The sequence below is a fragment of the Pelophylax lessonae genome (assembly GCF_965119305.1).
Source record: "Pelophylax lessonae genome assembly, chromosome: 6".
Classification (NCBI taxonomy): domain Eukaryota; kingdom Metazoa; phylum Chordata; class Amphibia; order Anura; family Ranidae; genus Pelophylax; species Pelophylax lessonae.
In genome coordinates, this window is record NC_138773.1 from 158,137,104 (window position 1) to 158,147,370 (window position 10,267).

Sequence of the window (10,267 nt, forward strand, 5' to 3'; positions counted from 1 at the left end):
AGAAATGCCCCCAATGATTATTGCAGAGTGCCACAGCCTTGCCCCCAATGATTATTGCAGAGTGAGACAGCAATGCCCCCAATGATTATTGCAGAGTGAGACAGCAATGCCCCCAATGATTATTGCAGAGTGCCACAGAAATGCCCCCAATAATTATTGCAGAGTGCCACAGAAATGCCCCCAATGATTATTGCAGAGTGCCACAGCCTTGCCCCCAATGATTATTGCAGAGTGCCACAGCAATGCCCCCAATGATTATTGCAGAGTGCCACAGCAATGCCCCCAATGATTATTGCAGAGTGCCACAGCAATGCCCCCAATGATTATTGCAGAGTGCCACAGAAATGCCCCCACTGATTATTGCAGAGTGCCACAGCCTTGCCCCCAATGATTATTGCAGAGTGCCACAGAAATGCCCCCACTGATTATTGCAGAGTGCCACAGCCTTGCCCCCAATGATTATTGCAGAGTGCCACAGCAATGCCCCCAATGATTATTGCAGAGTGCCAGCAATGCCCCCAATGATTATTGCAGAGTGAGACAGCAATGCCCCCAATGATTATTGCAGAGTGAGACAGCAATGCCCCCAATGATTATTGCAGAGTGCCAGCAACGCCCCCAATGATTATTGCAGAGTGCCAGCAATGCCCCCAATGATTATTGCAGAGTGCCAGCAATGCCCCCAATGATTATTGCAGAGTGCCACAGCAATGCCCCCAATGATTATTGCAGAGTGCCACAGCAATGCCCCCAATGATTATTGCAGAGTGCCAGCAATGCCCCCAATGATTATTGCAGAGTGAGACAGCCTTGCCCCCAATGATTATTGCAGAGTGCCAGCAATGCCCCCAATGATTATTGCAGAGTGCCACAGCAATGCCCCCAATGATTATTGCAGAGTGCCACAGCAATGCCCCCAATGATTATTGCAGAGTGCCAGCAATGCCCCCAATGATTATTGCAGAGTGAGACAGCCTTGCCCCCAATGATTATTGCAGAGTGCCACAGCAATGCCCCCAATGATTATTGCAGAGTGCCACAGCATTTGCCCGCAATCATTGCAGAGTGCCAGCGTCGTCCCCCCCCCCCCCCCCCCATGAGACCGGCTTACTTACCTCACGGACGGACGGTCATCACAGCAGCTTCTCATCGGTCCGCGGCTCCCTGCATCTTCTCAGTCCTCCCGCCGGCGCCTCCTCGACCAATGGCACGGCATTTGCCATTCGGCCAATCAGGAAGCGGGAGGACCCGCTCCCTGATTGGCCGGAGGAGGATCCATGTGACAATATCCCACCACTGCCTGTGATTCCTCCGCTGTCAGCCTGGATCGGGGTGGCAACAGGGGTGGCAGGGACTTTTTGTGGGGTGTCAATTGACACCCCAGCTAACCCTCTGGCTCCGCCACTGTGTAGAAGAAATTTTATAAGTGAGTATTTCTTCTTGCAGGTAAGTGCGAACCGAGACAGATCAGAGGCTAGCCATTGTGGAATGTACTAGCCCTGACTGTCCCGGGGGTACGTTTATTGAAAAACTGTTTTTGTGCCCGGAACTCCGCTTTAATTAGTTTTGTTCTGATTTAAAGAAACTTCAGACATAAAATAATCTCTCAGATAGAGCTGATTTGTAGGAAAGGAAAGAATATTCTGTATACGTTTCTGATCCAAAACCCCAGAGCTCCACAGATGCATGCAATGTTGTTCATTAGGAGAGTGCAAATCAATTACATAGAAAAGTGTTTTTCAACCTTTTTTCAGTCAAGGCACACTTTAACATTCTGCACATTCTGGAGGCACCCCATTCAAAAATATAAAACACTAAACTAATAGTATTACATATTGCAGCAGTTTAACGACTTTAGCCCCGGAGGATTTGGCTGCTCAATGACCAGGCCCTATTTTGCGTGACTTCAACGGACAACTGCGCGGACAATTAACGGACAATTGTGCGGTCTTGCGACGCTGTACCTAATGCAATTGACGTCATTTTTTCCCCCACAAACAGAGCTTTCTTTTGGTGGTATTCGATCACCTGTGCGATTTTTATTTTTTGCGCTATAAACAAAAAAAGAGCGACAATTTTGAAAGAAATAACAATATTTTTCACATTCTTTTATATGAAATTCTCAAAAAAAAATGTAAAAATCAAAACGTTTTTAACATTTTTGGCCAATTTGTTTTCTGCTACATATTTTTGGTAAAAAGAAATCGCAATAAGTGTATTTTGATTTGTTTGCGCAAAAGTTATTGCGTTTACTAACTACGGGAAAGATTTATGTAATTTTTATTGTTTTCTTTTTAAACTAGTAATGGTGGCGATTTGCAATTTTTTTGCGGGACTGCAACATTTTAGCGGACAGATCGGACCCCTAACTGACATTTTTGACACTTTTGGGGGTATCAGTGACATTACTACAGTGATCAGTGCTATAAATATGTACTGTTACTGTAAAAATGACACTGGCAGGGATGGGGTTAACATTACTGGTGATCAAGGGGTTAAGTGTGACCCTAGGGGCGTGGCTTGTGAGATCATCACAGAGACATGCGATCCTATATAGCAGGATCACATAGCCTCTGTGATAATCTAAGGGAGAATGACAGACGGCTGTGTTTACATCGGAGTCGCCGGTCACACGCGCTGGCTTCCCGGCTGAGGAGCGGGGGTGGGAGCGCGCCGCCGGCGGCGCGCGCTCGCCCCCTAGAGTCTCCTGAGAGAGCGATGTAGTACTACGTCACTTTGTCCAGGAGCAGCTGCCTGTCGCAGTAAAACTGCAGCGGGTGGTGGCTATGTGGTTAACACATGTAGGACACGCAAAGTTAGAGGTGATTTATTCCTTCACCTTTGCACACTAGTACTGAATACTTTTCCTAACTTTTCTCTTCTCCCTTCTCCCCATCTTTCTCCACAATTTTGGGGCAGTTTTAGACACCTCTAAAGAACCTAGATGGCACCTCAGGGTGCCGTGGAACCCTGGTTGAAAAAGGCTGGCATACGGCAACACAAGAAATTCATGTTGCATCTTCGTAGGCATTTCCTTGCCCTGAATGTGGCGCCTCTCCTGGAGAGTTTCTTTATCTATGACCTTGTACATTTTCCCACAAAATTTTTTGGACATTTGGAAACAATTTTTATGTGTTTTGCCAAGGCACCCTTGGTGAATCCAAAAGGCACCCTGGTTGAAAAAGGCTGACATAGAATACAGTTAATCACTCTGGAGAAGAGGCGCTTAAGAGGGGATATGGTTAAAATGTGCAAATATATCAGTGATTACTTCATTAACTAAAAGGCCTCTTGCGCACAATACTCCTGTTTGAGCATCTACTTTTTCATCTGTTTTTTTTATGTTATGTATTTGCACGTATTTTCGCGCATAAGCGTTCGCGCAAATTTGAGTGCATTTTTGCGCAAATGCACGGGTACATATTCTCATGTTCTTGTTTTGTGCATTATGTAAATTGCCATTTGCGCACATTTGTGTGCATGAGTCGTAAATTACTGCCCAAAAAATATAGATTTTTCTATTTTGTTTTAACTTAGGAATGCACGGCGCTCATTTACGTGCCTGTGTGCATAGGCACATTACAATGAATGGGCTGTATTTTAGCTCTGTAAAAAAAAAAAAAGCTGTACTGAGCTTTTTTAAGGTGCAGTGTGCAAAAGACCTTATAAAAGGTCCCTGAAGAGGACAATTTGAGGTTAGGCAAAAGGAGGCTTAGCCTTAGTTTGTGGAAAGTGTTCTTAACAGTTAGAGCAGTAAAATGTAGAACTCCCTCCCTCAGAAAGTGGTACCAGCTAAAAGTGTAAACAACTTCAAAAAACTTTTAGATGTTGTAAGGGTAATCCCAAAACTCACGGGTTTCAGTAACATTTTGACTGTTGAAGCCAGATTGAAAATTATATTTATTTAGACAAACATGTAGATAAAATGACATGTTTGGAGAGCAAGTGAATCACATTACATTCTGTTGGCTTAATGAACATTGCTCTACCTGGCTAGGGTTTCTAATACACTTTTATACACTAAAGTGGGTGGAACCTAGCAATCTAATTTCTTTTGAAGTCCCATCTGGTGACATTTTGGAGTCTTTTGGTATGCGGACGCCCATTCACATAAATGTGTGACTTCCAGTTTCGTTACTTAACTTCCAGTTTCGTTCCTTGAACAAATCGTTAAAGACTTGAGATAGCAATCTTGCAAATGAAGGGCTGAACACAACAGCTGCCATACAATACGACCTCTCACAAAATATAAATCTAATATATCCATGTTTGATAATCATAAGTAAATATTTGATAAATAAAATGGCTGCTTCCCTTTTCCTCATCAATGTCTTTCTCAGGAAGCAGAATATACAGGGCTATGGGAATTGTTGTAGAATACAAATCACACACACATACACACACAGGGGTTGAACTGGATGGACCTGTATCTTTTATCAACCTTTTAAACTTTGTAACTAATTACAGTGACCCCTATCAAGATAATTCCCGATTACCAAGTTAAAGAGTATTTAAACCGAATAACAAACATGTAATGCTGTATGTTGCAGTTTATCAATCTTTAGATGTGGGGGATGCAATCGTTTTCTTTTATCAAGGCTTTTTCCCCTTTATTTTGGTGATCCTGCCAGTAAGACGCTTCCTGCCTTAGGGTGACATTACTCATTCCCTGTACTGTGTCCATGAATGGCAGCATTTGCCACCCCATTACAGAAAGTTTCTAGGACTACAGAACACCACATCCTCTCCTTTGCTTTATAACATGGGAGGGGGGATACTCTGTTATTTATTCATTTATTTATTTATTTATTTCAGGTCACTCTATAGCGCCATCAATTTATACAGCGCTTTACACATATATATTGTACATTCACATCATAGTTACATAGTGTGACAGGAAGTCAGGTAAATCTGGGGATGTAGTCACAGAGAGGAGACACATTCCCACCTGGATTGAAAAGTTCACCAATTACTATAGGGTGTCGGCTGCCAAAGGCAGCAGGAAGGTGTAAAGAAGTTGAAAGGCCTTCAGCTGTTCGGAATGAGGAAATGAAGGCCTCTATAATTTGTCCAGAGGAAGTCTATGGATTGCTGCCTCCTGTCGCCGTGTGGGCTGGGAGAGGAGGACAGACAGATGAGTGCCTCCCGACAAGCTGGTGAGCATGGGAGAAGACCCCCTGAAGTGATGTGCGCTAAGGAGGGTAAACAAGTGTGAAGACTACTCGAAGTGAGGTCTGGGATCGTTTCTAGGTGAAAAGAAACCAATGGACATTTCCTGTGTGAAGGGGAAATTAAGTAAGATTGAAGACTTCTCAAAGGTGAGGACATGGACTGTGTTCAATGTGAAGAGTGTGAAGAACAAAGGGACATGTTCCATATGAAGAGGAAAAGGGACATGTTAAATGAACTGTTTGCTGTGTGAAGAGATTAAAACCTGGACTGTTGAGTATCCGCTGTAGGATCAGCAAAGTCTGCCCAACAGTAGGTTGGGGACAGACTCTTAGGTAGGTTCCAGTGTGAGAAGGTAGCCGCCCACAGAGGCAAGGATTTATTTTGTCTTTTATTTTATTTTGCTGGTTTTGACGCTTGCAGTCTGGTGAAGAAAAATGCATTAATAAACCAAACTGTTGTTTGCAAGCATTTCTCGGCTATCTTCTTGTGAAAACGCACCCCCCAAGGGGTCATCCACGCCCGCCACCGAGCTAATCCCTTACAATAGTTAGTGAGGTTGAAAAAAGACATCCGTCCATCCAGTTCAACCTATGATGTGTGTGTGTGTTTGCTGTTAACCGTACATTGTATACCCCTGTATGTTGTGGTCTTTAAGATGCCCATCTAATCGTTTTTTGAAACTATCAATGCTCCCTGCTGATACGACTGCTTGTGGAAGCGAATTCCACATCCTTACCACTCTTACAGTGAAGAACCCCTTACGCACTTTAAGGTTAAACCGCCTTTCCTCTAGTTTTAGTGAGTGGCCACGTGTCTTATCGTATCTCCTTTCCCTGAATAGTTTGTTCCTTATGCTAGGGTCGCCAGTACAGTATTTGTACATTGATATCATATCCCCCCTCAATCGTCTCTTCTCCAGAGAGAATAAGTTCAGTGCTTGTAGTCTTTCCTCATAGCTGATGTCCTCCATTCCCCTAATTATTTTTGTTGCCCTTCTCTGGACTCATTCCAGTTCCAGCACATCCTTTCTGAGGACCGGGGCCCAGAAATGGACAGCATACTCCAGATATGGCCGGACCAGAGTCTTGTAGAGCGGGAGAATAATCTCTTTATTTCTGGAGTGAATCCCCTTTTCTATGCATCCCAGTATTATGTTGGCTTTGCTTGCAGCGGCTTGGCATTGCATGCCACTGCCAAGCCTGTTGTCTACCAGTACCCCCAGATCCTTTTCCATCTTAGATTCACCCAGAGGTTCCCCCCCTAGTGAGTAGCTTGCTTTCTGGTGTCTGGCCCCCAAGTGCATTACTTTACATTTTTCAACATTACACCTCATCTGCCATGTAGTTGCCCTCCCCATTATTTTGTTCAGGTCCGCTTGTAAGGTTTCCACATCCGGCATAGAAGATATTGGCATGCTTAGTTTAGTACCATCCGCAAATACTGATATTGTACTAGATATCCCCTCCTCTAGATCATTTATGAATAAATTAAACAGGATTGGTCCCAGGACAGAACCCTGGGGGACCCCACTTTCCACACCCTCCCAATCCGAGTACTCCTCATTAATCACCACCCTCTGGACTCTCCCCTGGAGCCAGTTCTCTATCCAGGTACTCACCTTATGGTCACATCAGTCCCTGCCCTCAGGGAGCTTACAATCTAAGGTCTTTAACTCAAACATTCAAACATACACATACTGTGGCCAATAAAAAAATTGGCCAGTGAGTTTGGCACTGTGTGTACCAGACTTAACTCAGCAAAAGAGGCAATATTGTTGCCGGATACAAATACACTTGTAAAAGTATTTATTTTGTTTTAAACCCAGGCAAATAGAAATACTTTGCTGCACTTTCAACCTTTGTCAAGACAACTGTCTAAAGAGGCAACATTTTACAAATTCCTCTTTTTAGTTTGTTGTAGATAAATGGCTCTTCCTTCACCTGGTTATCAGTAGATTAGTAACATTTTAAAGCTCAATACTCAATAAAGTTGCACATGGACATATTCAAGTGAATGAGTTAGGGTCTGAGGTTTAGTATGGATTTAAAGCAGATTTAACTCAGAAGGATATACTGTATAGTGTTGATTTTGGTTTTAATTAACACCAATATTCTTGTAGTAATACTGATGTATTTAAATGAGTTGTAAAGGCAGAAGGTTTTTTTTATCTTAATGCATTATATTCATTAAGAAAAAAAGCCTTCTGTGTGCAGCAGCCTCCCTAGCACTCCTAATACTTACCTGAGCCCCTTCTCAGTCCAGCGATGTCCATGAGTCCCTCAGCTGTCCCTCCTGATTGGCTTAGACACAGCTGCTCCGCCATTGGCTCCTGCCGCTGTCAATCAAAGTCAGTTAGCCAGTCAGGAGAGAGAGGGGGTTGGGCGGGGAGGAACTGCAGCTCTGTGTCTGAACGGACACACAGAGCTGCAGCTTGGCACAGGTGCCCCCATAACAAGCTGTTTGCTGTGGGGGCACTCGACAGGAGGGAGGGGCCAGGAGCAGCAAAGAGGGACCCGAGAAGAGGAGGATTGGAGCTGCCCTGTGCAAAACCAACTGCACAGAGCAGGTAAGTATAACATGTTTGTTATCAGGGGAAAAAAAAAACCGAGAAATTACAATCACTTTAACCCTGTAATCAGCATCACACCATTCCTGCAAACTATCCCTTGGAACTGGAAGGGGATTATTCCTGATTTCTAAGTACCAGATCTTTAAAGTGCTCAGCTTAAGGTGACATAAAATCAGAAAGTTAAAGAATAAGAATCAATTTTAAATGCGAATAACAGGCTAAACCCTAACTAGTCTTAAAATGCCACCTCCCCCCTCCTACCACCTATGCTGACAAATCTATGTAAGAAAGTATGCATGTATATACCTTACCTATTTTCTGTCCACTCTGGTCCAGTCATGTGATCTCCCCTGTGTCAGCCAGTGATGGGTTCAGGGGAGAGGAAAAGAGTGCTTGGCAATGGCTGCTAAAGTGGTAAAGCCAGGAGTGGTGACATCACTTCATTGTTGGCGCTCCCTCCTCTCCCCTGCAGCCGCCGCTGACTGACACATAGAAGCCGAATCACATGACCAGACTGGAGTGGGCTGAAAATTGGTAATTATACAGATCTTTCTTACAAAGGCTTATTGGTTAAACTGGTTAAACTGGTTAAGGTTTATTGGTTAAACTGGATGGACTTGTATTGTTTTTTCAAGCAGATTAACTATGTAACTATGTAATCAGCATATGTGTTAGGAAGGGGAGGGAGTTAGGTTTAGGCTAAAATTACACTTTAACCTCTTATGAATATAACACATTTCAAATAGAGACCGTTTTCATAACATATTGAATTATTTATCCTAGTTACTCCCACTTCACAGTGAACGAATATATATATATATATATATATATATATATATATATATATATATATATATATATATAAAACTGTATGCAGCCTTTCATCTATTATAATTATGATCAGCATAGTTTCACTCTCCATGTAGCTCTAATATATTGCACAATCCTTCATTACCATAAAGCAGATTTAAAAAATAATTAAAAGTACAGGTAGCTGCTTGCTTTAGCTTCTCTTCTGCTACTTGTTTAGAATGACTTTGCAATGACCGTTTCCAGATTGATAAACTAAATAAACATAAATATTATATTCGCCAACGTAACAGTTCTCTCCCCAGCCTGTATTATCAGGCAATTATTACAAATTGAGCCACAAGTACATGTATTAAAAATTATTAACAACTTATTCTTGCATGTTTGGGATTTTGTCAGTTAAAGCAATCGCTCAAGAGATGCCTGTTATGCAAACTCACAATAATAGTTTAACGTTTTTCTAAATAATATGTCTTATGCAAAACACATCCTCATGAGCGTATTTATATTATTTTAAAATGAAACAATATATTTTTTTAAATGGTAGTTTGGATAAATTGCCACAGACAAGAATGTACTTTACAATATATTATACTAGAAAGGTGTTCAAAACATAAAAAAACAGAAACAGATCAGTTAAAAAAAAAAAAAAATGCAAGGAATTTGGTTGGCTACAGATCAGGATGGACACAAAGCACATTAAGATAAATACAATATGACTTAAATGAAATTGTTTATCAGATAAGAAATGCAATGATTGAAAGAGTAACTTACAATTGCAGCTGACTCCAGAGACTCTGCAGCACAGTAATGATGCCTTGTTCCCTGTGAGTAGATATGGGTGTGTAATTTAAGATGTGATGTCATCACTTATTTTACTAGTCCAACCCTATGTTGAGAAATAGCGTAGTTACCTTGAAGATAATTGTATGACTAAACAGTCAGAGTTAATCAGTACAGTAAATATAATATATTGCAGGCTCTTTATAATTTATGTAGCAATGTCATGGTTTAAAAGTACCAGTGACACATTATCATGCTTTTTGATTACACAATTTTAAAAGGAGGAAGAAACACACAAAGGCAGGTAAAACAGGAATTTCTGCCCAGTGTTGAAGAATAGATTTAAATACATGAATGCCCTTTTTTCCCCCCGTTTTTTCTTAACAAATGACCCAGATAAAGGGATTCTGCCCCACATATTGTATCAATAAAGGCCCGTACACACGTACCGATTGTCGGCCGTAAAGATTCGACCGACGACCGATCGGCCGATTGTAGGCTTGTTAGTATGATGCTTCCGACAGCCGACAGCGCATTTTCGGCCGAACAGAATCTGTCGTGCAAGTATTAAAATTTTTGTTGGCCAACACCAGAACGGCCGATTGTTCGCCAGTCAGTACAGATTTCGGCCGACAGACAGCAGATTTGCAAGACTGGGCATGCTCAGAAAAGAAAAAAGACAAGGAAAGTTAACCATCACATGACATCACTTCTGCAGTCGGCTGTTGTTGGCCGACAAAATTCGTGTGCAGTCTTTTGCAGTTTTCAACAGACAAGACAGCCCTCGGACAAAAGACGGCCGATCGCTCGGCCGACGATCGGTACGTGTGTACGGGGCTTAACGCACTTGTGATGTCATAGTCATACATGCAATGCTTGTCTCATTTTTTATTACAATGATACATTTTGTTGGACAAAGAATATGTGTCTGTA

The 10,267-nt window shown here is 42.2% G+C and overlaps 1 protein-coding gene across 1 annotated transcript in view; it reads right to left on the reverse strand.

The window, feature by feature from the left end:
• LOC309557429 (LITAF domain-containing protein-like) overlaps window positions 1-9,454 on the reverse strand; it is a 99,702-nt gene extending 90,248 nt beyond the window's left edge. The window contains exon 1 of the mRNA XM_082260147.1: window positions 9,326-9,454. The gene's annotated coding sequence lies outside the window, so the exon portion shown is untranslated. The remainder of the gene's footprint in view (window positions 1-9,325) is intronic.
• Window positions 9,455-10,267: the final 813 nt, after the last annotated feature.